The sequence below is a fragment of the Arachis duranensis genome, chromosome 3 (genome assembly GCF_000817695.3).
Source record: "Arachis duranensis cultivar V14167 chromosome 3, aradu.V14167.gnm2.J7QH, whole genome shotgun sequence".
Classification (NCBI taxonomy): domain Eukaryota; kingdom Viridiplantae; phylum Streptophyta; class Magnoliopsida; order Fabales; family Fabaceae; genus Arachis; species Arachis duranensis.
The window spans coordinates 30,305,718-30,313,851 of record NC_029774.3 but is presented as its reverse complement, the minus strand read 5'-3'; positions in this window follow the sequence as shown (position 1 = coordinate 30,313,851).

Below are 8,134 nucleotides of genomic sequence, written 5' to 3'. Positions count from 1 at the left end.
CTGGAAAGCCCTGGATGTCTACTTTCCAACGCCGTTGAGAGCGCGCCAATTGGAGTTCTGTAGCTCCAGAAAATCCATTTCGAGTGCAGGGAGGTCAGATTCCAACAGCATCAGCAGTCCTTTTGTCAGCCTTCTTCAGAGTTTAGCTCAAATCCCTCAATTTCAGTCAGAATTTACCTGAAATCATAGAAAAACACACAAACTCATAGTAAAGTCCAGAAATGTGAATTTAACATAAAAACTAATGAAAACATCCCTAAAAGTAGCTTAAACTTACTAAAAACTATATAAAAACAATGCCAAAAAGCGTATAAATTATCCGCTCATCACCCATGCATCTCGTCAATGTTCAGTGGCTTGGTTGGAATGTGCTGGAGGCCACCAAACTGACGCACAACGCAGTTTACCCGATGTCCCTCGATGATGGTAAAGAACAACAATGGGCATACTACTATAGCAAAAGCTTTAGACTCAGTGATCCTCTGCGGAACTATATGCTGGATGAGTGGGTTAGCATATGGCATCCAGTCAACCTGTTCACAGATACTAAAAAACATGATATACATAAAGAAAAGTTATTTAATATTCAATTATAAGTCTTAAATGTTTATGACTTATGTTATAGATACTGATCCCATTGAGGATATGTCTCCACTATCAAAGTCTAGTGTCAACTCTATCTTAGGATGCCCCAACCTCACCCATCTATAACATCAAAGAATATATAAAAATCACAAAACTATTTCGTTAACTTAATAAATAATATACAAAAATAATAACAATACCTCTCAATCAGGAAAAATCTACGCTGGTCAAATCCATCTGGTCGACTGGTGCACGAAATTGTGATCATCAACAATGGTGCCAGAAACTTGGTAGCGCTCTCAAACGTGAATCACACTTTGTCACAACTCCGCACAACTAACCAGCAAGTGCACTGGGTCGTCCAAGTAATAAACCTTACGTGAGTAAGGGTCGATCCCACGGAGATTGTTGGTATGAAGCAAGCTATGGTCATCTTGTAAATCTCATTTAGGCAGATAATATACAGTTATGGAGTTTTCGAATAATAATAATAATTAAACAGAAAATAAGGATAGAAATACTTATGTAAATCGTTGGTGGGAATTTCAGATAGGCGTATGAAGATGCTGTGCTCCTTTTGAATTTCTGCTTTCCTACTGCCTTCATCCAATCCTTCTTACTCCTTTCCATGGCAAGCTGTATGTAGGGCATCACCGTTGTCAATGGCTACATCCCATCCTCTCAGTGAAAATGGTCCAAATGCTTTGTCACAGCACGGCTCATCATCTGTCGGTTCTCGATCATGTCGGAATAGAATCCCTTGATTCTTTTGCGTTTGTCATCACGCCCAACAATCGCGAGTTTGAAGCTCGTCACAATCATTCAATCCCTGAATCCTACTCAGAATACCACAGACAAGGTTTAGACTTTCCAGATTCTCATGAATACCGCCATCAATCCTAGCTTATACCACGATGATTCTGATTAAGGAATCCAAGAGATATGCCCGGCCTAAGGTAGAATGGAAGTGGTTGTCAGTCACGCGTTCATAGATGAGAATGATGATAAGTGTCATGGATCATCACATTCGTCATGGTGAAGTGCAACGAATATCTTAGAACATGAATAAACTGATTTGAATAGAAAATAGTAGTAATTGCATTAAAACTTGAGGTACAGCAGAGCTCCACACCCTTAATATATGGTGTGTAGAAACTCCACCGTTGAAAATACATAAGTGATGGTGGTCTAGACATGGCCGAATGGCCAGCCCCCAAAACGTGATCACAGGATCAAAAATACAATCCAGGATCCAGGATGTCTAATACAATAATAAAATGTCTTATTTATACTAAACTAGCTACTAGGGTTTACAGAAGCAAGCATTTGATGCAGAAATCCACTTCCGGAGCCCACTTGGTGTGTGCTTGGGCTGAGATTGAGCTTTACACGTGCAGAGGCTTCTTTTGGAGTTGAACGCCAAGTTGTAACGTGTTTTTGGCGTTCAACTCTGGTTCGTGACGTATTTCTGGTGTTTGACTCCAGAATGCAACATGGAACTGGCATTGGGCGCCAGTTTGTGTCATCTAATATTGAATAAAGTATGGACTATTATATATTTCTGGAAAGCTCTAGATGTCTACTTTCCAACGTCATTGAGAGCGCGCCATTTGGAGTTTTGTAGCTCTAGAAAATCCATTTTGAATGTAGGAAGGTCAGAATCCAACAACATCAGCAGTCCTTTGTCAGCCTTTTATCAGAGTTTTGCTCAGGTCCCTCAATTTTAGCTAAAAGTTACCTGAAATCACAGAAAAACACACAAACTCATAGTAAAGTCCATAAATGTGAATTTAGCATAAAAACTAATGAAAATATCCCTAAAAGTAGCTAGATCCTACTAAAAACTACCTAAAAATAATGCCAAAAAGCGTATAAATTATCCGCTCATCATCGACAGAAAGGTATATAATGATATGTCCAAGAGAGAAGCAAACCGCTGCATCTTCTCAGGTTTCACTGACGGTAATCCATGGCACAACAGATTTGGCGGTAAAGCCATGCCAACATAGCTGACCCCATGACAGCATCCCACGTTGATCAAGGTCATTTAATAGATGAAACCATCTCATATGCACCTAAGAGTCAGAGGCATCCAAAAACAAAATTCCCCGCTGATCTACATGATGTATCTTCTGGTGTAATGCAACAAGTGCTCCTCTGTCAGGTACTCCTCCAATTGTTTGCACACAATATTTTGAAACCAAGTAAGATTGACAGTCCAGTTATTTTATGACTATCTATCATGGGCCCAAAACAACACCTAGGAGCTCCTGACAGAGGTCCTCAATAGATCGTCCATCATAAAATTGCTCCCACCTACCGATACAGCCACTAATTGTATCTCCATCAATGTTGAGTCCCAACTGATATGCCATGTCATGCAAGGTGATAGCCATCTCCACACAGAGCAGGTGAAAAGTATGGGACTGAAGTCGACATCTCTCGATCAAAGTAGAGACCAACCCAGTCATGGTCCCACTTAGTATATATGTCACATGCTCAAATCCTGCTCGTCTAAGATGTGACCTAATCTGCTCGGGTGGTCGTTGTAGTAAATTCTTTCTTGTACGCAAGACTCGAGGCGCCTACCAAAAAAATCAACAAGTCAAACAAAATGGAGTCCACAAGTAATAAGACAAATTTCAAACATATAAAAGACATAAGTTATAAAATATACCACTTGGCTAAGTCTGACAGCAATATGGCCAATCCGATCTCGTCTATAAAGGGTATCCTCATACCCTAACATGTTTTGCACTATAAAACTACATTATAATAAAATAAATTAGAATAAAATAATTTCAAATTAACTCAATTTTTATCAGACATATTCAAACTATGTGTAAATACCTCAACCACAAACTATAGTTTAATTCTAAACAATAATCAGTTCAACTGAAATAATAATCTAAGTAAAATAATTTAAAATTAACTAATTTATCATCAAACACATTGATGATAATCTAAAATAACTATATCATCTAATTATCACTACAAGAAAAACGTTGGATACTATCGAAAATAATCAAACGGTATAAACCTTGCCGGTAAATATTTATCGTCAGATTTATTTTGTTCGACGATAATTACTGTCGAACTCTTCAACGGATCACCTGCTCGGAAAACCAATTAGTTAACGACAAATTTTTCTGACGGTAATGTTGGCGTCAAAAACATGTTATTTCGCGCTATATTACCGTCAGATTATTCCATCGGTAATTTCGACGGTAAATTTATTTTTTTAATTTAAAATAAATTGTCAATTTTAATTTTAAATTAATTTTTTTACACAATTAGTGGTCAATTCATAAATAATATAATGTGTAAATTAAATAAAAATTAAGTACATCAAATAAATATATGGAACAATAAAACAAAAACCTAATATGTACAGATCCAAGTAGTCGTCGTCGTCGTCAGTCCCATGGTCCTGAGTCAGCAGCGCAGAAGGCGATGATGATGTCCATGTGCCACCAACGCTATCGCTGTCACCTGCAGTAGGATCGCTACCACTAGCAGGGTCGATGCCAGCAGCGTGCATCTGGGCTTGGTACACCTCTATCTGAGCCTCTATACGCTACATCCGCTCCAACGAATCCCTAATATCTAGCCTGAGCTTATTTGTAGATGTCACGCGGGTGAGGATCATAATCAGAATAATCAGAAAACTAGAATAACAAACAATCCAAATCAACCTAAATTCACTTATCATAATCAGGTTTCAGGAACTTTTAACAATAATAGGAATCATAATCATGAAAACTAGAAAACAATATCCAGCAATCCATATCAACCTATATCCATTAAAACGAAATTAAGTTTCAGAAACTTTCAGCAATAACAAGAATCATAATAATTAAAACTATAAAATAATAACCAGCAATCCACATCAACCTAAATCCACTAAATAGGAATTAGGTTTTAGGAACTTTCAACATTATCAGGAATCATAATCATTAAAACTTGAAAACAATAATTAGTAATCCACATTAACCTAAATCCACTAAATAGGAATCAAGTTTCAAGAACTTTCAGCATTAACAGGAATCATAATCATTGAAACTAGAAAACAATAAGCAGCAATCCACATCAACCTAAATCTACTAAGCATGAATCAGGTTTTAGGTACTTTCAGCATTAACATGAATCATAATCATTAAAATTAGTAAACAATAACCAGCAATTAACACTTAAATAAGCTAAACTAGAAACAATTCAGGCACTTTATGTGATAACTATAAACAGGAAATACATAATTGAACGTGTTACTTATCACGTGCCGCCATCAGGCCAAATACACAACTGTGTGGTGGGAGGTGGTGGAGGAGCATCAGCTGCTGTCTCACTTCCGTGGCTAGACTCCGGGGCTGCGGCATCTGTTGCTTGAGTCATTGTTGCCGTGGATGCATGATGCTAAGCGATCGGAGGTGGCGTCGCCGCCATGGACGGAGGCACATAGTTGTGGTTATGGACCATGATGAACGGCTGGTCCGCTAAACCCACAATATGTGGTGGGACCAGGGTAGTCGGAGTAGGAGAGAGGATCCAGAAGTCCCGCGAGTATCAGCAGAAACCCTCTCTCTACCCTGACCACGGCTACGGCTACGGTCACGACCAGCAGCCTAATCCGTAGCACCTCTACCTATCGTCATGTCTGCAAATATCAAATTATCAAAAATTTTCAGTAACAATTTTTCCATTATTGAATCACAGCAAATCAACATCAATGACACAAAAAATAGCACGTTGATCATAAATTCATTAGACAACAGTCTAATTAATTCAAAATTGCAAAATAATGAAACAACAATTAACATAGTAAATGAGCACAATCAAATAATTAACCAAAAAAACTCAACAGAATTAATTCAATCAGCAAATTCAGAATAGTTCTAGATATTTTCATCAACAATTTAGAACCTATAAATCTAAACTAAACTATCCTAACCATCTAAATTCACTAAAATAACTAAATTAAACTAATTAAACCAAATCTAATGAACTAAAACTAACTAACAGGATTTGAAAAATAAATGTTCAAACAAAGTACCTTAAATGTATGGTGCAGAAAGCAACGAAGAAAGAGGGAGGAAGGTGATGGTACCTGATTGTCGCCGGAGCAGGGAGCTGTAGGATATGAGCTAAGAATGGCAAAAAGAGAAGAAGGAAAGGACTGCGACGACATTGAGAAGGAGGGGAAGAAGGAGAGGAAGGAGGCATCGGCTGGGGGGTTGACGACGACGGAGAGGGGGGAGACAGCGGCAGTGTTGGTGGCGGTGGCTGGAACGCGAGGAAGAGAGAGGGATGATGGTGAGGGTTTGACTGACAGGGAAGGGATTTGTGATTTGAATTTATGCCACCTTTACCGTCGAAAAATTCCAACTGTAAACCATTTTGGATTAACAAAACGCATCGTTTCACTAAATTGCATTACCGTCGAATTAATCCAAAGGTAAAGGCAATGGTAATTGATGCGCCAATTTAATTTATTTTTCCTCCAAAAATTACTAGTGGAGTTACCGTCGAAAAACCGAATCCATCGATAATTAAAAAATCTGACGAATTCGAGGTGGTTACCGACGTTAAATCTGACGAAAAACTTGCCACTATTGTCTGATACTAAATTCGACAGTAAAGTCAACGGTACTCAACTTTTTTTGTAGTATATTAATAAACCCTGTTTTTAGGGTTTATCTTGTGATGAATTTAGAGCATTTTGTTAATCTTTTCTCATATTTATTCAATAAAATAGCACAGTTTCATGATTGTCTCCTAATTTGTCCTTAAATGTGAAAACATGCTTTTGGACTTTTGATTTGATAATTTTAATCTTCCTTTGATTCCACTAGATACCTTGATATGTTTGCTAGTGATTTCAGATTGAAAAGGGCCAGGAATGAATCAAAGGAGTGAAGAGAAAGCATGCAAAGTGGAGAAATCATGAAAAGCCAAAGATTTGGGATACGTCCATGGACGCGCACGCGCACTAGACGCATGCGCGTGGATCGTCAAAACCCCATGGACGTGTACCCGTGCTGTACGCGTTGGTGCTGGCACGTGATTTTTAAGTAAAATCGTGCCTAGCGAATTCACAGAGGCTGTGGGGCCTAGTTTGGAACCAACTTTGGTGTCAAAATTCTTAAAAGGACCAAGGATTGAAGGAGAAGGCACCATTCATACCATTCACTCCACCTTAGAACATAACACACTTTAGATCTAGTTTTAGAGTTAGTTTGTAGAGAGAGAAGCTCTCTCTTCTCTCTAGAATAAAGATTAGGTTAAGTTAGAATTTCTTAGATCTAGGTTTTAATCTTTGCTTTCATCTACTTCTACCTTTCAATTCTATGTTGCTACATCTTGTTCTCCTATTCTCTTGTTGCAATTTACTCCGTTTTGTTTCCATACTTTGTAAGTTGATCTACTTTTGTCCTTCTTATTTTCTTTTAATGCAATTTGAGGTAATTCATGTTAATTGTGTTTTCCTTGATTGTTGTTGTTGATTCTTTGCAATTGATTATTGTTAGAATTCATTCTTGTTATCAATTTACTATGCTTTCCTTTTATACCTTCCAAGTGTTTGATAAAATATTTGGAAGGATGTTAGAGTAGAACTTTATGTTCTTGACTTAGGAAGGTAACTTAGGAATTCTTGAGTTACTAATATCCAAGTGATTGATGATTGATGTCCATTGACTCTAGCTCTCATTAATTCAATTAGTGATTAGTTAGGACCTATGGACTTGGATTGATATAGCTCATTTGATTCTCCTTTACTAGTTAGAGGATGATTTAATGGGATTGATCCTTGCAATTATCATGTTGTGATTAGTGATAAGGATAGAGATCCTTGACTACCAAACCTTGCCAAGACCGTTTTATTATTTGATTTTCATTGCCATTTACCTTTCATGTTTCATATCTAAAATCCCAAAATATACAACTCATAACCAATAACAAGAACACTACCCTGTAATTCCTTTGAGAGACGACTCGAGATTTAAATACTTCGGTTATTAGATTTATTAGGGGTTTGTTACTTGTGACAAACAAATTTTTGTATGAAAGGATTATTGTTGGTTTAAAAACTATACTTGCAACGATATTTCATTTATAAAATTCTATACCACACAAAAATTCCGTTCATCATATATTAAACTAAATAATAATCAATCTAACTAAAATTCAAAACTAACAAGAAAACTTAATCTAATAAAATAAACATGTTAAAACTATAAAATAATACAATAATAACTTAAATTTTTTTAAAAAAAATAGAAGAACAGAATTACCTGAAATTGACGAATTGAAGAGATAAAAAATTAAAAATGCTCAAAAAGAAAAGTCTTACAAGAGAAGAGGGGATAAGATTGAGGAAGAGTGAAAAAGTAAAAACAAAAGGGGACCACGGATTTTTATATTTGCGCAAGCCTACTTAAAGTTTGTCGTGGAGACGGCAAATTTCACATCTAACATGAAGTTCGCGGAGAGGAATGGCGAACCTTGTGATAATAATAAGGTTCGCCGAGAGAAGTAGTGAACCTGCCCCTGA